Source organism: Chlorocebus sabaeus, chromosome 3 (assembly GCF_047675955.1).
Source record: "Chlorocebus sabaeus isolate Y175 chromosome 3, mChlSab1.0.hap1, whole genome shotgun sequence".
Taxonomy (NCBI): domain Eukaryota; kingdom Metazoa; phylum Chordata; class Mammalia; order Primates; family Cercopithecidae; genus Chlorocebus; species Chlorocebus sabaeus.
The window spans coordinates 3978151-4004558 of record NC_132906.1 but is presented as its reverse complement, the minus strand read 5'-3'; the positions used below and the strand labels follow the sequence as shown (position 1 = coordinate 4004558).

General features: G+C 45.8%; 1 protein-coding gene across 2 annotated transcripts in view; it reads right to left on the bottom strand.

Moving 5' to 3' along the window:
- The window catches only part of SPATA13 (spermatogenesis associated 13), a 318996-nt gene that overhangs the window by 136019 nt on the left and 156569 nt on the right, over positions 1 to 26408 (bottom strand). Inside the window, exon 1 of one of the 2 annotated variants that reach the window (XM_073012906.1) lies at positions 16804 to 17029. The exons of the other annotated variant lie outside the window; for it this stretch is intronic. The gene's annotated coding sequence lies outside the window, so the exon portion shown is untranslated. Of the gene's footprint in view, positions 1 to 16803; positions 17030 to 26408 lie in introns of those variants that run through there. 2 annotated transcript variants of the gene reach the window in all.

Genomic DNA, 26408 nt, shown 5'->3' with positions numbered 1-26408 from the left:
TGAGGACACAGTAAGAAGGCACCATCTAAAAACCAGGAAATAGGCACTCATCCCCACAGTGAATTTGCTGACACCTCTGTTTTGGACTTCCCAGCCTCCAGAGCTGTAAGAAATACATTTATAATTTCTGGCCAGGCACGGCCAGATACACTGACATATGCCTAAATTATTATGAAAGTATCTGATCTCTTTTTTTCACATATCTATTAAACACTTATTAATGTAATTGTTAAAAGTAACATTGGGTCAGAGAAGTAAAGCAATCTTTGTGTCCACTATTCTTTGATTAATTAAGGAATAATTAAGAAACAGAACTGACAAGGTAATTTTCAACTCCTTTTTGTACTAGAGAGAAAGGAGGCTCATTAACGAAAGTATATACTACAGGCTGGGTGCGGCAGCTTGTGCCTGTAATCCCAGCACTTTGGGAGGCCAAGTCGGGTGGATCACCTGGGGTCAGGAGTTTGAGACTAGCCTGGCCAACATGACGAAACCCTGTCTCCACTAAAAATACAAAAATAAGCTGGGCATGGTGGCACGGGTCTGTGGTCCCAGCTATTCAGGAAGCTGAGGCACAAGAAGCCCTTGAACCCGGGAGGCGGAGGTCAAAGTAAGCTGAGATCACATCCAGCCTGTGCGACACAGCGAGACACCATCTCAAAAAAAAAAAAAAATTATACACTACAGCATGAACTTGTTATCTATTAATAATTAATAGCTAATCAATCATTTCATTATTCATTTAGATATGTGAAATTCTTTAGAGAATCACCAAGCTCCAATTTCACAGAAAACACCGTAAATTCAATGAAACAGGTCCAAGGTGAGAGAAAAGACAGACTGAGGGTCATTTCTGGGACTCCTGCCAGGACCCAGTGTGCTTAATCTGTCCTTGGACTTGCCTGGCCCCATTAATCAAAGGATCTAGTTTGCTGGGAAAATAACATGTTTTTGTGATCTGAAAAGCAGAAAATAAAAGGAAACTGTGACATCATGGGGAAAAAGAGAGCAAATACTATGATTTATTTAGCTGTATTTTCCAACTTTTCTGTATAGATTACATAAGAAATAACAGACCATCTTTGCTGCCCTTCCAAAGTGGTACCTGGTAAATAAAATGGGTTAAACTAATGGTGTGTTTACAAAACATCAACAACTTCAGTACCGACACCAGATCTGTTTTTAAGTTCAACGTGATTTATGTAGATAGTCCTCATAAAATTGTGTTATGGAAAAGACAGACATAACTAACTTTTTGCAGTGTACATGGAGGCTTCTATTTATCAAGAAATAAAACAAAAAATGGATATAAAGCCTAAAAAATTTACCCTTGGACTCTAACTTTATAACAATCACACTTAAGAAGCAGCATATACCAGGACCGAGCAAGCTCAGATCCCCCGCGCCTGTTCCAGCACCCAGCAGAGAGGAGACACGCAGAGGATGCTGTGTTTTGAGTTGAAGGTGACTCTGTTAAGCATGTCATAAAACATGCAGTCGTTTTTCTGCGAAGTGTTTTAACTATTACTTTTCAAATTTAAGCTGCATTATGTGCAACTAAAATAATCTTCAAAGAGCACCTTATTCATGTTTTCTAGTAATCACTCTGCATAGAAGCCACTGGGATTTCTAAAGTTTCTCTTCTAGAAAAATGACACCTAGATCCGTGTCTCTCTAGTTTATTTTTATATCCTCAGGGACTAGCACTATGTCTGGAACAGAGGACGTAGTCAACAAATTGTTTAGAAGAGATGAATAACCTAGCTTTTATAGTAATGATCCATTTCCCTGTTCTAAGCCTAATTAAACTGGTGATTAAATTAAATATTTGGTAAACATTAAGGTAGTTAACTCGTAAACATTACTCAACAAGAAGAAATCTAGATAGACAACTCTGAAACACATCCCTTTCTTCCAGCCCTAATTGGCAAGTTTAGCTGTCTGGACTCTGATTCTGAGATCAAGCTGGGTTTTCTTCAGAGTTTCTAATTCTAAAACAATGGTGCAATGAAATGGCCCCTCTTTGGTACCTAAATTATCACTAGAGAACATTAACTCTTCTCTCTCTTTGTCAAAGTTGCCCTGAATTGACAATGCAGACTTTTAGCCTCCCTATTTTTGCTAGACAATATGATTGCTATCCAATCTTCACTTTCCTTTTTTTGCCAAAAACAAAAACAAAAAACAAGCGTTATTACTGAGTCTATCACAAAATGCTCCACTGCAGGATTAATGCCCTCTACCAAAAGGATTAGACAGCTGCAGAACTCTACCCCAGGACATCAGAATACACATGCTTTTCAGGTGCCCGGGTAACATATATCGAGATGGACCAATATCCCGGGCCATACAAACCTCAACAAATTTAAATGAATTGAAATCATATAGAGTGTGTTCTCTAACCATAATGGAATTAAACTAGAAATCAATAACAGAAAGTTAACAACAACAAAAAAATCTCCGAACACCTGGATATGAAACAACACACTTCTAAATAATCCACGAGTCAAGGGGGAAGTCTAAAGGGAAATTTTCAGGCTGGGTGTAGGGGCTCACACCTGTAATCCCAGCACTTTGGGAGGCCAAGGCAGGGGGATCACCGGAGGTCAGGAATTCAAGACCAGCCTAAGTAACAAGGTGAAACCCTGTCTCTAATAAAAAAATTCAGATACGGCCGGGCGCGGTGGCTCACGCCTGTAATCCCAGCACTTTGGGAGGCCGAGACGGGCGGATCATGAGGTCAGGAGATCGAGACCATCCTGGCCAACACGGTGAAACCCCGTCTCTACTAAAAATACAAAGAATGAACCAGGCGCGGTGACGGTGCCTGTAGTCCCAGCTACTCGGGAGGCTGAGGCAGGAGAATGGCGGGAACCCGGGAGGCGGAGCTTGCAGTGAGCTGAGATCCGGCCACTGCACTCCAGCCTGGGCGACAGAGCGAGACTCCGTCTCAAACAAACAAACAAACAAACAAACAAACAAATTCAAATATCAGCCAGGTGTGGTGGCGCACACCTGTAGTCCCAGCTACTTGGGAGGGTGAGGCAGGAGGATAGCTTGAACCTGCGAGGCGGAGGTTGCAGTGAGCCAAGGTCACGCCACTATAGTCTGGGTGATACAGCAAGACTCCGTCTCAAAAAAGTAATAATAAAAAATAAAACAAAGGGAAATTTTTAATAATACATTTAACTGAATGAAAATGAAAGTGCAACACATAAAAATGTGTGGAACATAGCGAAAGTAGTGCTGCGAGGGAAACTCATGGCACAAAATGCTCATACAAGAAAAGAGGAACCATCTCAAATCAATCTAATCTCCCACCTCAAAAATCTAGAAAAAGAAGCAAAATAAGTCTAAAACAAGCAGAAGAAAGAAAGAATTAAGGTAAGAGCAGATATAAAAGAAATTGAAAGCAAATATCAATAGAAAAAATCAATTAAAGAGTTGTTCTTTGAAAAGACCGATAATGCGAGCAACTCTACCCACATCAACTTGACAACTTCGACAAAGTGGATTGCTTTCTTTGAAAATACAAACTACCACAACTCACACAATGGGAAAAAATAACTTCAGCAGCCCTTAACCATTAAGGAAAGTGAATCTGGAATTTCAAAACCCTCAAAAGAGAAATCTTTATGCCCAGGTGATTTCGCTGGAGAACCAAATTCTACTAAATGCTTAAAAAGAATTAATACCGACTCTAAACTACCTCTTCCGGGAAACGAAAGAAGAAGAAACACTTCCTGACTCATTTTATGAAGCTAGAATTTCCCTGGTACCAAAACCTGATGAAAATAATACAAAAAAGAAAACTACAGACCAATATCACTCATGAATACAACACAAAAATGCTTAAACAAAACAATTCAGCAATAAATATAAAAATAATTATTCACATGACCAAATGGGCTTCATTCCATTTGGGTTTATTCCAGGGATCCAAGATTTGTTCAGAATTTGAAAATTAATCAATGTAATCTACCATATTAACAGGCTGAAGAAGAAAAACCATACAATCACATCAACTAATACCGAAGAAGCATTTGATGAAATTCAACACTCATTCTTCAGTTTAAAACCTTTCAGAAAGACAGGAATAGATGGGAACATCCTCAGCTTGAGAAGGAACATCTATAGGAAACCCTAAAGCTAACATTATGCTTAATGGTGAAGGATACGATGCTATAGCCAGTACAATAAGGCAAACAAACAAACAAAAAAAAGCGGGGGGCAGGGGGGAAATAAAAGGCATATGGACGGGAAGGGAAGAAATAAAGCCACTCCATTTGTAGATGGCATGACTGCCCACATAGAAAATCTCAAGAAATCTACCAAAAAAAAAAAAAAAAAAAAACCTCAAAAAACCAAGAAACTAAGAACTAATGAGTGAGCTCCACAAGGTTGCAGGATACAAGTCAAACGTATTAAAAATCAATAGTCTATTGTGGCTAACAAAGTGAAACCATCTCTACTAAAAATACAAAAAATTAGCCAAGCCTGGTGACACGCGCCTGTAGTCCCAGCTACTCGGGAGGCTGAGGCAGGAGAATGGCGTGAACCTGGGAGGCGGAGGTTGCAGTGAGCTGAGATCGCGCCACCGCACTCCAGCCTGCGCGACAGAGCGAGACTCCGTCTCAAAAAATATATATTTATATAATACCACTTTCTAATCACTCAAAAAAAATGAACTACTTAGGTGTTAATCTAACAAAATATGTATGAAACCTGTGTGCTGAAAACTGTACAATGCTCATGAAACTAATCGAAAAAGATAAAACAAATGAAGAGACACACTGTGTTAACTGATTGGAAACCAAACATAGTAAAGATGTCAATTCTACCCAAAATCACTATCAGATCCCAGCAAGTTTTTATGTAGATGGAGAGAAGACTATTCTAACATTAACACAGAAAGGGAAGGGAGCTAGCTAAAACAATTTTAAAAAAGAATAAAGGAATCAAGTCTATCCAATTTCAAGATGTATGCAGCTATGGTAATCAAGACTGATACTGACTGAGGTATAGACATATAGATCAAAAGAATAGAGTAAATAAGCCAGAAGCAGATCTACACAAATAAAACCAACTAATTTTTGATAAAGAAGCAAAAGTAATTGAATGCAAGAAGAATGTCTTTTCAACGAACAGTGCTAGAGCAATTAGACATCTACAGGCCAAAAAAAAAACACTGACCGAAATCTCATGCCTGCTACAAAAATTAACTTGAATGGATCATGGACTTAACTGTAACATGTAAAACCACAAAAGTTTTAGAAAAAAAAAAAAAAAAAAAAAACAACAACACAAATTCTTCAGGATCTAGGACTAGGGCAGAGTTCTTAGACTTGATACCAAAAGCATCATCCATTAAAGGAAAAACTGATAAACTCGACCTCATCAAAATTAAAAACTCTCATTCTGCAAAAGACCTTGCTAAATGGCTGAAAAGCCAAGCCACTGATTCAGAAAACATTTGCAAGCCACATGTCTGAAAGAGTGTTAGTATCATCAGAGAATAACACTGGGTGAAAAAAGCCAATCCTAAACATTCCAGTTTTAAAATATTTTTGAAAGGACAAAATTATACAGAGAATAAAGCAGTGGCTCTCAGGGAGAAAGGCAGGGGTGGGGCAGAGGAGAGCAGGTGTGGCTGCAGTGAGCGCATATGGACAAGCATACAAGTATGTAGTGACTGGAAAGTTCTGCATCTTGACCAAATCAATGTCAAGATCCTAGTTCCACTATTGTAGTACAGTCTTTCAAGACGTCATCATTGGGAGAATCTGAGTAATCCCACCGAATGATCTCAAAATGAAAAGTTAGATTTAAAACACTGATAAACAAGAGTTTTGAGGTATTTGCCTTAACTTTCAAATCCCTATGCTTTTCTTAGGCCAACCAGCTCTGCCTCTTCTGTGTCAGATGCTGACTTTCCCAACATTCCTCCAGCTAAGCAAACCCAACTACGCACCAAAGCTTTGTTATTCGTATAACCAATCACTAGGATTGGGTATGCCATTCATCTACAAGTTCAAAATTAGCTTACAGGCTTTTTCTTGAATAGCCAACCCTCACCACTGATACAAGGACAAATGCAGACGTCTGTCTGAACATGTGGAAATCAGCACAGCTGACCCAGTCGGGCACCAGCAAGCACACGTGGCCACCTCCTTGTTGGGCCATTTGTAATTACCAGTCCTCTACGCTGTTCCCTTCACCCACCCTTGTGGCACTCCCACTGTCATCTGCAGGGCACGGTAGGTGGGAGAGAAGTAGGACGTGGCTACTGTCATTCACTACAAAACCGCATGTGAGACACGTGTGATGGCATCAGCAATCCCAGCACCGATTCTCCTCACTACACCCTCCCCATGGAAGCGGCAGGTGTCAGATCTGACCTGCATGTTCTGGGACGAGGGTCACGACTTCACCATCTTCCTTCATCTCCTGCAAAACGACAGTGCTGAACACATGAGGCAGTGATGGGCACTGCTTTCCAAGTGCCTCATGCTCAGATGGCACAACAGCCATTTCCTGGGGATCTAAAACCACCCAGCTCTCGTGAGCAGTCGGGGGCTGTTGAACATCTCACTTGTTTGATGCTGCAGGGTTCTTCGAATGGGGAAATACATTTCCAGCTAAAATTCCATGCAAATTCTCTTCCTTCTGTAAACTCATCACTGCAGGGTTCAGAAAGAATGAGCATGGAGGAATGTGTTCCATGCTTGTTCTTTCTGAATCCCGCACTGATGAGTTTACAGAGGGAAGAGAATAACCATGTAAGTGTAACTGGCTACCGGACATTCCAGTTCTTTTTAAAACAATCCCATCAAAGAACACTCTTCTGTTGCCAAGAACGAATCATACAAACCTATGCTTCTCGGAGTTGCTGCTGTTTGTAAATTGTCTCTCAATGACTAAAAAGTGCTTCCAGGTCTTTCAGTGGACCTGCGAGTACACCCAGACAGGGTGGCTGTCCCAGTTCTGGGGAACACGGCCCAGGAACCCTCTTGCTGAACCAGTCTCCTTGCACAATGATCTTTTGATGCCAGACTGATGGGCAGAGATAGCCATTATCTTCACCTCAGGAGAAAGGTGTTCCAATTCACACAAAGTGTTCTTCAAAAGCCTCAACCTGACAACCACAGAGATGCACTCTGCAGAGGGGAGGGCGTTTCCACGGGAGACTTTCTACGAAAGCCTAGAAAGTAGCACCTCTTGCTGACGACAGACAATTCCTTCCTCATTTAGAGATTCCTCGTCCCAGAATGAGAGAGAAACTGAAGGAGATGAGTAGAGTCCACCTACAAAAATTTTAAAAGGCTACTAGATTCCTATGGTAGGACATCAATGAAAATACAGTCATCCACTTGGACGATTCCAGCTCAGCAGCTGAACATGCACTGAAAGAGAATAAGCCACTATGCTTTAGAATAATTGTTGTGTGGGGTTTGATTTCATTAATCACAGCAGGCTTAGAAGTAGCCCTCAGGAAGCCAATACGATCAAGTTACTTCCGAGATGCTAGTGCGGAAATTTAAGGAACTATGCTACCAAATCACAAATACTGAGGCAGTGGTTGGAGCATGATTTGACCTATCCCCCTGCATATATTTGAGGGCTAACGTGGTAAACCGAAGACAGGACTTTGTACTGCCAAACCATTCTCACTTCCGTGCACTGCCTGAAGCTACCTGGTTTGGGACTCTCTAGGGGTGAGAACTTTGTACGAAGAGATCACATTTAAAATAAGGATGAGGAAAAGCAGGGAGAGTTCTTGCTTTCTCCTCCAAGACAACCTCTGTATCAGAAGGGAGGTGTTCATGGCACAGAAGTGCTCATGGCCTGAGTATTTTTCGGATTGCCGAGTGGAGTCTGCAGGCAGAGCAGCCAGGCAGGAGAGGACAGTGGGGACTCACTGAGCCACCCCAAACCTCTGGAAGCAGAAGACTTGAGACAGAAGAATGGTCTACAGGAGGTTACCTTCTTCCCTCACCTCCCATTCTGCAGAGAGCCTGAGTGAGAGGAGACAGACTAGAAGAGGAGGAAAGGATTGAGTTCCCGCTGAGAAGTGGCACTGGTATCTGTGCCAGACCCCCATCTTGATGCTCCTGGAGCCACATGACCTCGGGAAGGGAAGTTATGGGACAGGCTGCGGGTCCCAACTCATTTCCAGGGCAGAGTCTGGAGAAGGTGTCTGCTTTTGAGCTGTTAATCTCAATGCCGGTCAGTGAGGACGGCAGTCAGAAATACAACAAAGAGAACCCAGACTGATTTTGAAATCAGTCTACTCGCACCTTACGACTTGTCATGAAAAAATAAAATGATCAAAAGAAGCTGCCACTTTCCTTACCCAGAATCCCACTGTTTAATTTACAGTGAGGCCAGGAGTCCAAGACTCAACTCAAGGGGAGTTTTCCGGGGTTAATCCCTCACTCCACATCAGCCTGGTATAACACCATTCGTGTTCCATCACATTCCAACCACAGGCCACAGCCAAGAACTGGAACTCCGGCAACCACCCAGTGAAGGGCCCCAGCTTTTCTAGGAAGGGCAGGAAACCAAAGTTCTGACAGCGTGGCCTGAGGACACGCAGAGACCCCAAGGCCAGGCGAATCCTAACTTGGTAACACAAGCAGGCTCTTTAGTAAGCCGAGCCCAGCAGGTTACTCTGGGGATTTTAGATTTGTTTTAGAAAAGTTAAACAGTATTGAATCTGATAGAAAATCTAAAAAAGAAAAGAAAACAACAACAAAGAATAAAAGTCAAAGGTAGAAAGCAGGTCTGGTGGATGGCAAAACATACCATTTAAAGAATACTGTGTGGGCCTTTCTTTTCTTTTTTTTTTTTTTTTAGTATATTTTGAATTATTTAACTTCAAATATTTTTAATTAAAATGGATTTTTAACTTTCCTCATTTGAATATATAACACTTTTGAATATCACGGAAGTTGCAGATATTAATATATGCCCTTCCTTCTTTCTTGTTTTGAATGAGGGCTGGAGGGATGTTATTTCAGAAGGAGGCATGGAACATTTAAGCCAGGGCAATTCCTTTGAAGGCCTGTATTTCTAAACCCTATTCAGTCCGTGGGTAACCGAGTGACAATGGTAAGATCACACAATGGAGACTGGTCTTTACCATCATACTGGGCTGCTTGTGTGCTGCCATACAAAAGTTTCCCCAGCAGTAGAGTTCTGCTTAGTGATTTAGCAGCAGAAAAAAATATAGTGACTCAATTATTTCCATTTGCAACAAACACTGAAATGTACTGGGGCCAATTTAACAGTAAACGGTTACTTGCAAGCTGGCAGGGCAAAACAAAACCAAAAAAAATCTGTCTTTTTCACAGAAAGAGAACAAATCATAAACTCGAGATATGAATTCACGTATTTCTCATGTATGTAATTAATTCAACCACCCTACCAGGACTGATTCTGCAGTATAAGAAATTAGAAACTGACAAAAATTAAACTGGATCCCAGGCTTCATTCCAAGGGCACCGGCTATGGGTCACTTACTCAAGTCTTACAGTCCTGGGTAAACTCAGTTTTAATAACTTGTCGGCATATTTTAGGATAATTGCTGCATGGGGTTTGATTTAATTAATCTCAGCAGGGTTCACAGAAGGCTCACGAAGTCGACATGAAAAATGTCCTTCAGATGTTGTATTATTAAAAGTTGAATAATTACGTCACAAAGAGGCAGAAATAGAGAAGGCTACCATTATAAATTAAGACCAAAAAAAAAACAACAACCCTACTTTGCCCAAGCTGACAAAGAGAGAAACATGTTTGTATCTCCACAGTAGGAAAAGGGATAAAACTGCGAGCTCAGTGTCAGGGCTGATGCGGTTGCTCAACATTTGCTGAATGAATAAAACAATGAATGAAGGCAGAGTGAATATTCATGATGGGATACGAAATACAAAAAGATCATACACTCTTTCCAATAATGTTTAGAAATACATAGTTTATAACGATGAAATTTAGATCCTAGAAGACACATCACTTGCCACAACAAGGCCAAGTCTAGAGAGTGAGAGTGTGAGTGTGTGTGTGTGTGTGTGTGTGTGTGTGTGTGTGTGTGTAAACTGCCACTTGGGTACAACTGATTGGTTGGAGAAGGTACGAAATCCTAGGGCACCCAATTCACGTAACATTCCCATTCACACCATTCACACACAAGTGTTGGTACTTCACGATTTTACAATCTGGCTGTTCAGAATTCAAGCTTGTACTGCTGAGAGGTGAGGAAAATGGTGCCAGGTGCCGGGGAGGCTGGCCTGTGGGCCCTGTGTTCTCTGCTGGCAGCATCATCTTCTGTATCTCTGCCTGGGATTAGCTTACAGAATGAGCTGTGGACATCCACCGCACTGGAGCTGTTTTACTTCCCAACTCTCAGACCAAAGGGGAGGACCACCACCACGTCCAAACTGGCACATGTTCAACACTGAACGAGCATTCATGACACAACCGACACGGTGCCACCACCACCTTCTCCTATCACAGGACCATCACAGCCTCCACCACCAGAGAGACACACACAAAGCACTTCCTGTGTGATGGCCAGGACACTCCTCTGGCATTTTACAAGGACCAATTCATGGAATCCTCACCTATGACGGTGGTTCCCAAACTTGACTACGCCTGAGAAGCTTTCAAAAATGTCAATGCATAGGTCATACCCCAAACCAATCATAACATTTGGGTGTGGGAGGAGGCACCAATGTTTTGAAAGGCCCTCTGGTAACTCAAACATGCAGCAAAGGTTTCGAACCCCCGAGAGACGGGAACTGCTACGATCTGAACGTATGTGTCCCTCCAAAATTTTGATGTTGAAAGTTAAACCTCAAGGTGATGATGTGAAGAAGTGGGTCCTTCTGGAAGTGATTAAATCATGAGGGCTCCCTTCTCGTGAATGAGATTAATGCCGTCATAAAAGAGGATTACCGTTCTCTGCAAATACTGTGAGGCCGTGATGGAGAGTAGCTGTTCAGAGCCTCCAGGAAGCATACGCTCTAAAACAGTGGCTTTCAAATATTTCTGTGGTTGAAAAACACGTAGAAGGCGCGTTAAAATACAGACTGCTGGCTGCCCCCCTACAGAAGCTCTCATTTAATAGGTCTGGCAGAAGCCCTAGAATTTACTTTTCTAACAAACCCCCAAGTGTTGCTGAAGCTAGAACCATGGCCTGGGCACACAGACTCAGTCATGACTGACGTGCTTGGGGCTGTAGTGACACAGATTCTCGAGGGTCCCTCGAGTCACCAAGCGGGAGCCCATGTCCTCACCTCTGCTTACGCTGTCCCCCAGGGCTAGAAGGTTTTCCTCTGTCAGCTCCTTCCCTACTTGCTCACTCCTCTGTTAGAATTCAGCCCACACTGGACTCAGCTCCTCCTCCAGGAAGCCTTCCTGGATCTTTGAACTCTCATCTTCTCCCCTGACTGACTGCCACACTCACTACTTTTCACTGCTTTGCTTTTACATATGGGCCTCTCCCTCTAGACAAGAATATGAGCCTTTTCATGAAAATAGGGACTGTTTCTGATCCATCTCTCCATCTTCAGCATCTAATACACAAACCACAGTACTACATGTACATTTACGCTTACAAACGAGCATGAAGTATCATCAGTGTTACACTTGTGATAGCAGAACCTACAAATCCACGTAAATCCCTGTTGAATCTGAGAAAGACTTTTACACGTCACAGAAGAGCACTCCACCCCCCAGCAAGGGTGGAAGTGGAGCACATTTCTGAATCAGAGCCTATTTTTGTTTTAGCTACAGAGTCACAACACACAAGCCGGATGTGTTTAGAAGTACATGTGCAAGTTGTTTAGGACTCAGGGCACATTTACCTATCTCTGCATCACCCATGGTGACTAACAGCTAGGGCCTGAGCTCAGAACCCAGTATAACGAGACTGGATTGTCACACTGACACTCAAGCACAATGGACTGCTCACTGCTCCTATCACACAGAGCAACATTTTCTGCAGAAGAGTGTGATCAGCGTTCCGATCAGCAGGACCACAAACCCATCGCACTGCCAGCCTCCTGCCCCCACTGGAATAAGACAATCAAAGCCTGCCCTCTCCTCGCACCTGTCCCAGACAGTGGGTGAAGATGTCCCTCTCCTGCTGCGAAAGTTGGGGTGGGGTAGGTGGGGGTGCAACTGGGAAGGGCTGAGAGAGGAGAGGAGGGCAGGAGACTGGGTGGCCCAGGAACCCAAAAGGCAGCTCGCCTCTCTCCACTGAAACTCTCCAGTCTGGCCATTTCGGACCTGTGCTCCACTTTTCTCTAAGGAGAGCGTGCCAGTCTCAGGAAACAAAGCCCGCTCTGGTATGAGTGGGGGTGGACGGGAAAGGCTGGCCCCTCCCCTCTCCGGGACTGGACAGGTAGAGTCCTCTAGGAGGGTACAGATGACTGCTGGTGGGTCTTCAGGGCAGACCTGGCATGCTGGGGCGGGAGACACTCCGAGGCAGGCACAGGATCACTCAAATGACAATGCCTGCGCTCTCATGATTCCACAAAGACCAGGGCAGCCCTGCTTCAGGGAAACGAGTGGAAGTGATTGCTCACCCAGAAGTCAGGTCCTTTAAGGTCCTGGCTCACTGAAGCAATGGCCCCATTTCTGAGATGCTGGAACATGATGACCACAGGACGGTCATTACCTGTGTCCACCAAAGCTGACATCCTGGCCACAGCACATGGCCACAACCACATACGTATATGGGAAACACAGACGCCATTCTCCTTGCATTCTGCAATGTTGCCACAGCTCCCCAGGGTTCTTGCAGGCACGCAGGGCATCGTTCACAATCCCGAAGTGAGAGCGAGGGCTGGACTGGGAACTCCTCCGAGCCCTCAGGCTCATGTCCCTTGGTCCCCTGGTCTCTCCTCTCCAGCTTCACCCTCAGCTCAGCACGCAGGAGCCATCCATGTTGTGAAAGGTTCTGCGGTGCCCTTTCTGCCTCAGGGAGTTACAGGTTACAGGGAAGACAGACACACCGAGGGACGCATGTGGATCTCCTAAGCCAAGAAGCCCGGGGTCCAGTCTCAGTCTCGCCGCTTACTACGGGGCTCTGGCCATGACAGCTTCCCTGAACCTCCATCTCATTTAGGGAGCACTGAAACTTAACTTGCTCCTCCGTTATAACCATCGTCACCTAAACCACAGAACAGAGGACACCTCATGTAATACTCCCTCCCTTCTCCCCAGGACGGCACCTGATCAACCACCTCAGCCTAGCAGGGAGGGGTGAAGCCATCACCTAGGATGCCTACCTCAGGGCATCAGGGTTTCATCTGTCCAGACAGGCTGATACGGAGGAGGTGAGCATCACAATTCCGCAACACCCTGTAGGTTCCCTGGGGGAGCCAGCAGAGGCATTAAACAGGGAGGGAGCAGAGGCAGGAGCAAGCCGGCTCAGTAGGAGTCCAGAGAAGGGTGTGGGTACAGCAGAGGCCAACAGAAAAACAGCAACCTACTCCATGCTCCCCCTTTACTGCTCTTTTATTTGTGATGCAAAGATGAAGAAAATCAGGGAAGCACTTTGTACCAATGCATTTCTCTCCACAAATGTAAAATACAGTGAAACATTCCAGGTACTGATTTTCAAATTGCCATGTATTATATGGTTTCCCTCAAGAAAACCACGTACGTTTGGTGTTCCTTCCTGGTGTTTTAGAAGTAACAATGACAGTTCCTTCTAAAACATTTGAATTTATACTACTGTGATGTTATGATCCCATTTATGCTATCACATGTCTCATAAGCAAACATTTCTTCAATGTTTAGTTTTCAGACAAAAAAGAAAGGAAAGCACTGATAAGTTCCCCTTCTAAACGAATCCTTCCAATGCCTCTTAGCTCAGGGGAAAGGAAGGGGAAGGAAACTTGTTGCTTTCAGCAGCAAATAGAGAGGTTTCCCCACCAAGCTATAGGGCCAGGCATTGAGCCCTGAACCAGGGAGGCCTTAGAGCCAACTCTGTACTGCTGCTTTCCCTTGAATATGCCATTTTATTTCCCGGGACCACGGTTTCCTCGGCTGCAGAATTTATAAGGTCCCTTTCAGCTATCAAGGTGCATGCTCCGCTTCAGTGTCTGTAAAGTAGAAATACTACTTGCCTCCAACTCTTAGGAAAGACTAACAAAGAAATGTTTGGACAAGGCTTTAATATTACATAATGAAATGGATATAAATAAGACTCACACAGTCACACAGCTAACAGAGACCACAAAGATCTGTCCAGCTAAAGTGAAACGGAACTCTCAATGCACGGGAGGAGACAGCTGGGAATGGTCTTTTTTTTTTAACTTTATTTTTTTAGAGACAAGAGTCTCTCGTTCTGTCACCCAGGCTGGAGTGCAGTGGCAAAATCATAGCTTGCTGCAATCTCCACCTCCCAGGCTCAACGGATCCTCTCACCCCAGCCTCCTGAGTACCTGGGACCATTACAACCAGCTGATTTCTTGTTTTCATTTTTTAGAGATGGGGTCTTGCTATGCTGCCCAAGCTGATCTCAAACTACTTGGCTCAAGCAATCCTCCTACCTCGGCCTCCCAAAGTTCTGGGGATTACAGGCATGAGCCACTGTGCCCAGCCAGGTCATTTTACGCCACTTTCTTCAGGGCATCCTGTGGCTAAGAGGGAAAGTAGGCTGATAGCACGGATGAGCTGACAGCCCAGGCACTCGCCCCAGGCTTTCTGAGAGACATCCAGCATTAAGCTTTCTCCATGCACTGTCCTACAAGTATAGAATGTGTGTCCTCCACTGGTGTATACTGCAGACTAAATAAAACATGTCAAATAACAATCTCCTTTCCAACGCTAAACTCCAGGCATATCTGAGTTCAAGAGGTCACCCAGCAGGGAAGCTTCACTGTCTGGTGAGAAGAGGGCCTCCACTGCTGGGCAGTGGCAACAGGGCATGCCCGTTATCTCCTCTGAGCCTCCCTTTTCTCATCTGTCAAATAGGGACAGTAGTAGATCCTACATTACAGGGATGTGTGGAGGATTTTAAATGAGTACTGATGCACATTAAACCCTCGGAACAGTGCTTGGCATACACCGAGAGTTTGGTAAATGCTACCTGATGTCAATATTGACATTATTTAAGAACTGTGTAAAGGATATGACTTCAATAAGAAAATAATCAGGCAGAAGCAGTGGCAGAAGGGAGGGTCCTGAAATCCAGAGTCCTCCTGCAGAAATGCAGCTGCTGCTCCTCGCCTCTGACACTTGCAGACATTCGGAGAGAAAGCCGTCTGCAAGGTGACAGAGGGCGGACTGGAAGGAACACAAGGAACCCAGGGATACTGATGGAGCATGGAAAACCGCAGCAGAAGGCACTGAGGCAAGGTGTGCCCTGCGGGCGGGGCAGGCTGTGGGTTGGCAGAGTGCCTGCCAGGGAGAAGTAGGGCAAAGGGAAGAAAGCACCTGTGGGAGAAACATGGGGAAACAAGGAAGAAACCGGCACATGCACAGGAGCACAAATAAGGAAGGAGATGGGAGAACTGGGTGGAGGCAGATGGCAAACGTGGGGGCCAAGGGAGGTAGATGAGAATTAGGATACGGGATACGAAGACAAGGCCGCACGAAACTCTAAAGGATGGGAGGAGGGCAGAGAACAGGGAGGGTGCATGACTTAACAGGCACCCCGAGAATAATGCAGTGAGGAAGTTTGCAAGATGGGGGAGGGGGACATTAGGAAAAAAAGAAGAATTTGCTGGGAAAGGTGGAAAAAGAAAAGGAGTGAGATTTCTGCGCCTGTTAGCAAGGGGAATAAAGAAGAGCAAATCGCTGGGAGACCAGGAAGGGTTCACAGGGAAGAAAACACGAGGCGGCAAAAAACTAAGGGGGGTACAGAGAAAACCCTGGCGGGGGGAGGTGCATAACATAAGGCTATGGGAAGCCATGGGAACAAGGGCTGAATAAATTCACAGTATTATTCTATCTATCCACATCCCAATGCAATGCTGGGAAGCAAATGACCTACAGGGTTTTGTTTGCTGGCTTTAGTTTGGTTTTCCTGCACTTGGAGGGAGGGGAAATTTGCTCAAGCTCTGTAACCTTGCAGTCAGATGGGTGGCCCAGCCCAAGTCACCCGAGCTCCCCCTGACGCTGGCAGCAGCGCCGGCTTCTACCTGCCTGGGGCTGGAGTACCAACTCCCCACCTCCAGCACAGAACGGGACCAAACCAATTCCGCCAATGCACTCCCTGCAGTCCACAGACGACGGGCACCGGGTCCCAAAATCCTTCCCCTGGAATGAGACTCCGCTGGTACCAAGAGAAACTTGCTTTCTAAACTAAGCTCTCCAACCGCTTCGCTCTGGGTTCCCGGAGGCACCAGCCACGCCAGCCGAAGGAGCAGAGCCTTACAAGGCTCCACCGCGCCAGGCTCCCCAGACTCTGCCACCCCCACGGCCGCCCCCGCAGGCCAGGCCCCGCGAGCTGGGAGCGCGGGGTGAAGTTACAAGGCGACCTCCCTGCAGGTGTCCGGCTGGAAATGGCCTTTTGCAAGAACAGCACGTGCACGTCCTCCCAAAGGCGATGGTGCCGGGCGGCCCAGAGGGCGCAGAGCCACCGCCGGGCAGGGAGCAGGCGCACGGACCTAACAGGTGAGCACCCGGCAGCCTCTACCAGCCGCGGAAGCAGAGGCGAAGGAGCTGGGAGCTGGACATCCCGAAGCCCCGAGGCAGTCCACTGGGTGGGACTCAAGTCCTCCTGGGATTCTACCTAACAGCCCGTGCCCGCGCCTGCCCGGCAGAGCCGCGCGCCCGACGCCGTCTTACCTCCAGCGGCGCCTCTTGGCGGAGCCTCCAAAGTCAGCGTGTCCAACACGTCCCTGCCTTCAGAGCCACCTCCGGTGCCGGCGGAGCCCCGGGGTCGCCACCCTCTCGGAGGAGCCTGGGCTCCAGTGCGCGCCCTCGGAGCTAGCGGCGGGCAGGGCGGCCGCGGGAGAAAGCGCAACGCAGACTCTCCCGCGCCGCGGCGGCACACTCCGCCAAGCCACGCCCCAGCCCCCCCTCCCCACCAGGCCACGCCCCAGCCCCGCTCCCCACCAGGCCACGCCCCAGACCTCGCTCCCCACCAGGCCACGCCCCCAGCCCAGCTCCCCACCAGGCCACGCCCCAGACCTCGCTCCCCACCAGGCCACGCCCCCAGCCCAGCTCCCCACCAGGCCACGCCCCCACCCGGGCTCCCTCCCCAGGCCACGCCCCCAGCCCGGTTCTTCCCCCGCCCCCATATCAAGCCACGCCCCCGGTCTAGCTCACTCCCTGGGGCCAAACCTTCGGCCCAACCACGTCCTCGACCACGCCCCCACACTACCAACCACAGCCGGGGTCCCCCCACCCATCAGACACAGTTCCCCGGCCAGGCATGGTGGCTCACGCCTGTAATCCCAGCACTTTTGGAGGCCGAGGCGGGCGGATTACCTGAGGTCAGGAATTTGAGACCAGCTTGGCCAACATGGTGAAACCCCGTCTGTACTAAACATACAAAAATTAACCGGGCATGGTGACAGGCGCCTGTGATCCCAGCTACTCAGGAGGCTGAGGCAGGAGAATTGCTTGAACCCGAGAGGCGGAGGCTGCGGTGAGCCGAGATCGCGCCACTGCACTCCAGCCTGGACGACACAGCAAGACCCCGATTTTTAAAAAAAGAAACAAACAGAAACAGTTCCCTCAGCCACCAGCCAGCCCCCACCCCCCAGGGCGGGAGGAGGAGTCTCATCTCCCGGGCAACCGTGCCCCACTGCCCACTGCCTCACCTCCGCCTGGGCCAGAAGTTCACTCCCTGTGAAAGGAAAACGCAGGGTAAGGATTTTTAAGTCTACACGTTTCCCAGGGCCTAGGGCAAGTCTTGAGTAGACTGTTTCAGTAAACCGACTCAAAGGCCTGTCACCTTTCTTGTGAGGCTCAAGGCCTAATCATTAATTGACATGAAAACCACAGAAGAGACGCAAACCCTTCTGTGCTGGGATCTGTGCCCCAGTGCTCCATGTTCCCTGATAGGCAGCTAATGGAATTCATCAAATAAATACATGCTTTCTACAAATGTAGTTTTTTAGAAGATTCATTTAGTGGCTAGCACTATTATCTATAAATGTCTATTTTCTTTTATAATCAAAGAACAATACCCATAATCTGTAAACTAAAAAACATAAAAAATATTATATTGCCCAATGAAAAGTGAAAATTAACTTTATGGATGCTTTTTAAATTATTGAGAAAACTCTGTATGATACTGTAATGGTGGCTTCATGTCATTATGCATTTGTCAAAACTCAGAATTTACAGCATGTGGTGTGAGCCTCCTGTAAGCCATGGACTTAGTTCATCTTAACGTACCAACACGGGCCCATCAATCATAACAATGTGCCACTCGAATGTAAGATGTCAGTACAAGCAGTTGTGCTTGGAGGGAGGGGCGTGAGGGAGTGCATCAGAACTCCACGTACTTTCCATTCCTGCTTTCTAAACCTAAAACTGCTCTAAAAATAGTCTATTAATTAAAACACACACCAAGATTAATGGTAATTATCTGTGGGTGGTGGAAATACGGGCAAATTTTATTTAATTCTTTGAATTATTATTGAAATTACTCAAAGTTTTAACAACGACCGTGTATTTTTAAAGCTGAAAAAATATAAAAACCAAACCTTGGAAAATTTTAGAAACACAGTATAAGAGACTAATATTATTGGCTATTCCATTTTATTTCTACTCTATAAAAAATCTGCACGAAGCACTCACAAATGCCAAAATGAAATCTATACTAGTATTATTTTTAAAGACTATCATGGTCTAAATTGAGGTGCTTTTATCTCTTTAGAATTAGCACAAATCCGAGAAGATTTTGATTTTTCTTTAAGAAAACAATTGTGTTTCAAAAGGTTATTTCTGCCTACTTGGAAACCACTATTAATATTTACATGCAACACTTTTTATAGTGAAGAAAACATCATATTTGAAATTATATCCTTGGGAAACAGGCCTGGCCCTCAGATGAATGGATTTCTGTGGAGTGGTACCGACTAGACCTGAAGACCCCCGCATCCTTGAGGCCCTGTACAAGCCCTGGCTCAGTGCTGGACGTTGCTGAGTCTCAGCTTCCTCGTGAGCAGGTGACAGTGGCACCTCACTCTGCATTGGGTGGAGAATTAAAACTTTAGCCCATGTGAGACTCTTGGTATCAACTTAGCACATACAGGTGCTTGCTGATTGTTAGTGTCTTTTAAAAACTATTTTTTTCAAGGTTTCAGTGAAGACCTTTTGAGCGCCTGGGATAAAAGATCTATCTGGGTTCAGATTATCAATCTGTTGTTAGAGGAAGGCAGGCTGGTTCAAGAGAAAATGCATTGATCTGACATGGAGAGGCGGCACACTCCAACCTGGCTGTCACCGGCTGTGTTCATCACGGGAGTAAATCACCAACCCACGCTTATTTTCCCTTTTCCAGTCTGTTAGGTCAGAAATTAGGACAAGCAATAGCTAAATTTCCTTCCGTTTCTACCATTCCTGCAGGAATCACAATGTAACCTCTGTGTAAAAGCCTAGGTCTTGCGCGGTGGCTCTCTGTCCACATGGTCGCCGTCACTCACAGCCTCGCACACGAGGCCGGCATCTGCATTCTGCTGTTCCCCGCAAGTGGTTCGGAACCTCCAAAGGTCAGTGACATTTTTTCTCGTCTGCTGATCTTTTGGTACTCAAGACTCTAACTGGATCCTATTCAAAACTTCCACCCAAGTTCGTCCTAACAGCACTGATGCTTTCTGCAGGAGAGTGTCTAGGGATAGAAACTACCACCTCTACTAAGTCTAAGGCACTTTTTTTTTGTTCCACATAATATCTCCAAAACTAGAATGTGTCTTTCCCTTAATATTTGTTGAGGGCTTATGCCATGTTTACATTCATCATTTTCTTAAATCCTCAAGACAATCTTGAGGTACACGAACCTTGAGGTACACTTATCCTTCTCATTTTATATATGGGGAAAATGAAGTTAGTGAGGTTGAACAAATCATCTGAGGTCCCACAGCTGGTGAGCAGTGGAGCCAGGATTTGATCTCATGCTCCTGTTTTAAAATACTCTGAATAGGGCAGTGCTGTGAGTTCCCCCAGGGTTGGGGAGAAGCGATGCCCGATTCCATCTGCTGACAGTTCCATTCGGCAGGGGTTTTTCAGGAGGTGCAGGGCAGAAAGGAAACTCCTTTCTCCTCATTTTAGTTTTTTTCTTTGAGGAGCTCCTATAAAGTAACCCATATGGCTTCTGCCCCAACCTCTACTGCCAAAAAAGGAATTACCTGACTGGCTGGAGAAATTCACTGGTAGACTCCTTGAGAGGATAACCTGATTTATTAATTTATTAACAGCACAGAGTATTGACTCTTTTTTCCACCCAGGCTATGGCAGGGAGCGATCTGGGGTCAGTGTCTGGATGCCACAGACCAGACTTTCACCTGGAGAGAGTAACTTAAGGTCTAGACCTGGTTGGGGAAGCAGAGACAAAGGAGCTGGGAGGTCACTCAGAGATCATTAGCAACAACTGTACACTCATTCTCCAGTTGATTTTGTCAGTAATGTCACTGATGTTTTTATCTTCATCTAGCAGCCTCCAGCATCTTACTGGTTGTGAAGGTGGCAGGGGACAAAAGGGGGCTGGTTGAACCACAGATGCCACTGGCACCTAACGTACGACACAAGAGAGCAGGAGAGAACCGGAGCCTCTTCCGCGCCCTGTCCCTGTGGGTTCCAGGAAAACTTCATAACCTCACTTTGACCGGCTCCTTATCTGTGATATCTTATGGTGAAAATTAAGTGTGATAAGTATATAAAGTCCCAGCTGACTGCCTGGCACACGGTCAAATGTTCAGTAACTGGTGTCTCTCATTATTGATTAGAGTGGATAAGGTGGGTTTGCTATATTTATTCTACAGTTTACTAGAGCAGATCTCTCTCGAATTGGAAGCTTCCTAGGATGACAGAATAATGTTTGGCATTTATCACATGATCTTTTGCACATAAGTATCTATTTGGCTGTTGGGGTGGCGGGAAACTCAGTGAATTTAGGCAGAGAGAGGAAAGCATTCTGCCTCCAGGAACGGGTCATCAAGGCCAAAGAACTCAAGTACAGAGGGGATGGGCCAGGAGCCGGGTCCAGTGTGCCATCTACAGCACCCCACTGTTTGCTCGGAGACAGGGACCGCATCACACCTGGGTTTGGAGGTGGGGGAATATGAATGGGCAGGGCAGCCACAGGCAAAAGAGGAGAATGAGCGGTCTCAAGCTGTCCCCACAGTTGCTGTGGACAATAGGTACAGCAATTCCTCAAAAGCCAAAAAACTAGAATTACCGTATCATCCAGGAATCCTTCTTCTGGGATATATCCACAGAACTGAAAGCAGGGACTTGAACAGATATTTGTACACCCACTTTCATAGCGGCAGTATTCACACAGCCACCAGGTGACAGCAACCCAAGTGTCCATCAATGGACAATGAATAAACAAGACGTAAATACATACAATGGAATATCACTCAGCCTTACAGAGGAACAAAATGCTGACACGCGCTGCCACACAGGTGGACCCCGCGGACATTACGTTAAATGCATAAGCCCATCACAAAAGGACAAATACTGTCTGATTTCACCTATATGAGGTGCACAGAGTAGGCAAATTCACAGACACAGAAGGTAGAATGGTGGTTGTCAGAGGGTGCAGTGGGAAAGTGGGGAGTTACTGCTTAATGGGGACAGAAGGTCAGTTTTGCAAGATGAGAAGTGTGCTGTGGATGGATGACGGTGATGGTTGCTTAACAACATGAACGTACTTAATCTACTGCATTGCACACTTAAAATTGTTAAGATGGTAAGTCTTAGGTGTATTTCACCACGGTTTTTACAAATGTCCCGTTTTCTAATCTGCAGGCCAGAATTTGCATAAAGCCATTAGGATTTCACGGTAAGAGCTGTCCCTGCCACTGACTGACTCCAGCTTGGTTCTGAAAGCCCTGTAAGCTTTCACTCCATCCCACTCCCCATCAGTCCCACTTTAAAGAATGAATCTGGGCACTGAGAGTGTGTGCGGACTACCACTGATGCAGACCACTTTATCAGAGCCATCCTCCACAAGCAGGATTCTCTTTGCTTTAATTGAGTAACTCCTGAAAAGCCTGTCTTCTTTATTAAATTTTCATGATTGATAGCTTCATCTATCAATTTTTGTTTTATCACTTGGACTCCATCATTACACAGTACACCCTAAAGTTCTTCCGTGACAGATCTCTGTCACTGGGGATGGAGCACCACACAGGCACATAGACCTTTCATAGAATCCCCCTTTCATCTTTCACTAGCGGGGTGCTTTGGGCAAACTGCTTGGAAACTTAGTTTCTTCATCTATAACACAGAAATAATAATAACCAACTGGGCAAGGTGGCTCACGCCTGTAATCCCAGCACTTTGGGAGGCCGAGGCAGGTGGATCACTCGAGCCCAGCCTGGCCAACATGGTGAAACCCTGGCTCTACTAAAAATACAAAAACTAGCCAGGCATGGTGGCACACACCTGTAATCCCAGCTACAAGGGAGGCTGAGGCATGAGAATCACTTGAACCTGGGAGATGGAGTTTGCACTGAGCCAAGATCACGCCATTGCACTCCAGCCTGGGCAGCAAGAGCGAAACTCTGTCTCTAAATAAATAAATAAATAAATAAATAAATAAATAAATAAATATAAAAACTGGTCTGTCAGTCACACAGCTCCAAAGAAGTGAATTCTGTCGACACTGAGAATGAGCTTGGGAGCAAATTCCACCCCAGTCAAGCTTCTCAATGAGAACACAGCCCAACCCAACTGTGGCAGCAGCCTCATGAGGCCCTGAACTGAGGACCCAGCTGAGCTGTGCCCACTCCTCACCCCTGGAAACTGGCTTACAAGTGTGAAAATAGATGTGCATAGTTTTTAACCCACTGTGGTGCTTTGTTCCATATCATAGAAAACTAATACAATATGAAAATACTGAAAATTTCTAGCTCCTCAAAAGACTCCCTCATGTGCCCCCCCAGTTAGCAATGCCCAGTACCCCAAAGGTAAACATTAACATTTATTGCCATAAATTACTTCTGTTTTTGAACTTCATATAAATGGAGTCATGCAGGGTGTATATTTTTCTGTCTGACTTCCTTAACAGTATGTCTATGAGATTCATCCATTTGTTGCTCTGTACAACACTTGTTCATTTTTTCATTTCTGTGTAGTATTCTGCTGTTTGAATATACTATGTCCTATTCTATTGTTGATGGACAATTAGATTATTTTACTTCTGGCCAGGACATGAGCATACTTTTAGTAGGAAAAAAAAAAAAATCATGACCGGGTGCAGCGGCTCACGCCTGTAATCCCAGCACTTTGGGAATCCGAGATGGGCAGATCACGAGGTCAGGAGATCGAGACCATCCTGGCTAACAGGGTGAAACCCCGTCTCTACTAAAAATAAAAAAAATTAGCCAGGTGGTGGCGGGCGCCTGTAGTCCCAGCTACATGGGAGGCTGAGGCAGGAGAATGGTGTGAACCTGGGAGGCGGAGCTTGCAGTGAGCCGAGATCGTGCCACTGCGCTCCAGCCTGGGCGACAGAGCGAGACTCCGTCTCAAAAAAAAATCACACACTTGTTGGGTATTTACCCAGGAGTGGTATTGCCGGGTCATCAGGTATGCATATGTTTACCTTCTGTAGCTACGGCCAAGCATTTTTATTTTTCAAAATGCTTGTACCAGTTTACACTCCCGCAAGTGGTAGAACAGAGTTCCACGTGGTCCCCCGCCCTCACTAAAACTTGGTATTGTCTTAGCCTCAGTTTTCTCATCATAAAAATAGGGATAACAATAGTTCCCACCGCCCAGAGTTGATGTGAACATTAGGTGAGAACATACATAAATGTCTTCATAAGATAATACTTGTTTGATAAAGGGTGGGCATTTACTTCCACTAAGCAGCTCAGTTACATGGTTAGAAGTGGCTGGGCTGGGATTCCAACCCCAAGGGATGAATTCCAAACTCCACTCTCTCACTATACCTCACCAGCCCACTTCCCAGTCATTTTTAGTGGTCATCAATCTCCATGAATATTTCAAAATGACCTCCTCTTTTAGACGCTGTTCTCCTGCGTAGATCCACATAAAGTATGTGCTCTTCATACATATGGCTTCGGAGATAAATGAAATTGTAATTGACGTAGGCGGGGGAATCGGTGATTACTTTACCCTAGACCTACACAGTCTTCATTGCAGCGTACTGTGGATCATTCTCTCTACCGTGTGTCCTCTGTTGAAAGTGGCTTTGGCTGCCTTCACTGGTTTTGTCATCTGAAGGGTGTACTTCATTCACGCTGAGTCCTAAATTGTCAATGTCTTCACTCTTCTGTCATGTACTAGCAGGACCCTTGCTCTATTATTTATTCCTTGTCTACCTGACAAGAACAAGTTCCTTTTCACAAAGGCAATGGAATGGAGTGTGAGAAGTGTGAGAAGAGGGTGCTGCTGGCAGTGAGGAAGAAGTGCACCCGGTGAAGGCCAGCCATGTGGGCCACACAGCCCAACGACAGGACTGCAGGTGGAAAACGGGGCACCCACATCAGAGGTGCCAGGACCACCAGGGCCTACTGGAAACCCTAAACATACATGAGACAGGCCAGCATGACGGCTCCTTCGCCAGGCAGCTACCGTGTCTGTAATGCACTGAGTGTTAAAAGGTGGACGTAATGTTTATGATGGGGAAATGCAGATGATAACATCAGATTGAAGAGACACCATCCCCAGAGGATGCCGAAGTCCCAACTCGAAGGTGCTAAGCAGACATGAGCACAGATGTAACAGATATTTTTCTCATGCACACTCACAGCATTGCTTTTGTTTTGCATGCTGGCCTTTGTCACATTCAGCTACGCTGTGTATTGGGTGTAAAGGTTACACGGAGATGAAAGTCTCAATGTAAAATGTCAAAGTGAGAAAGAAAAGAGATAATCATTACCTGAGTTCTGAACATTTGTGGGGAGAGAGGAGGGAGGGAGAGAGAGAGAGAGAGAGAAAGCTGTTTCAAGACCTGTCAATTCCTCCATGACAAGGTCTTGGAGTGGCTCTGCATTTTGTCCTGGGCGCCTTGCTCAGAGAGACCGTCCAACACAAGCCTGATGAATGAGCAGCTCGTATTGAAGAATGGGCGACGGTGAGTGACAGAGACAGGCGTCTTCCACAGCAGGACTTCGAAAAGGCCGTGGGCATCATTTGGCTGTGATTGGAGGCACTGGTCACACAGAGGGGGATGTGGGAGCTGTGGGGCTGGAATGCTTTCATGATTTTATTCCCTCACTGGTATAGAGCACCCACTGTGCAAGGCCTCACTGGGGAGGACCTCCCTGATGGAGCTCATCAAGGGGAGGAGGAGGAGGTCGTTACACACAGTGTGACAGGAGGGGTGCCAGACAGAGCTGCGGGGTAGGCGCAGAGGAAAGTGGCCATGTCCTTCAGCAGGAACCACTGAGTCCCACGGCACCTGGTCTGTGCCTTATTCGGGGCTGTGTGCTAGAGTCAGAAAGCTTGTGTCCACCCTTATGAATGGGAAGAATGCCCTTATAAAAGGGGCAGAGGGAGTCCCCTTGCCCCTCCCACAATGTGAGGGCATGTACAAGGCATTATCAACGCAAAAGGGTCTTCACCAGACACTGAAGCTAAAGGCGCCTTGATCTTGGACTTCCCAGCCTCTAAAACTGTGGGAAAATAAATATCTGTTGTCTATAAATGACTGAGTCTAAGGTATTTTGTTACAGAAGCCTGAACAGACCAAGACTGTTCAGTGTGTTCATTTATGATACTCTGCCTGTGTCTGCTGCTCCTAGAAGGCCTTTAGAAAACCAGGCATTCCCTGAGAACTGAACCACATCTCCACAACTTTATGCCTTTCTCTCCCTTTGCAGCCCTCATCCTGGGCAATATCGATTCACTAGTGTTAGCTGAATCTATATCCTAAGTACATATGAGCATCTATAATGCTTAGTACTGTTAAAGACTATGCAGATGGTAAAAATGGTAAAGTCTATTAAATACCTAGTATGTGCCAGGTTCTGGTCTAAGCATTTTACATGTTTTATTCATGTAATCCTCATAATAACCCTAAATGGGAGGAACTGCTAATATTACCATTTTACAGATGAGGAAGCTGAACCCTCTCTGGTAGATTGGTGATGTACCCATAGCTGGTGTCTGAACTTGGACAGTTGAGCTCCAGACCCAACCCTCTTAAAAAAAAAAAAAAAAAAAAGCTTCAGTAATGGACATCTATTCATAACTTGAAATGTTTATTACAAAACCCTGACAGAGACAGAACTTTCATGTATATA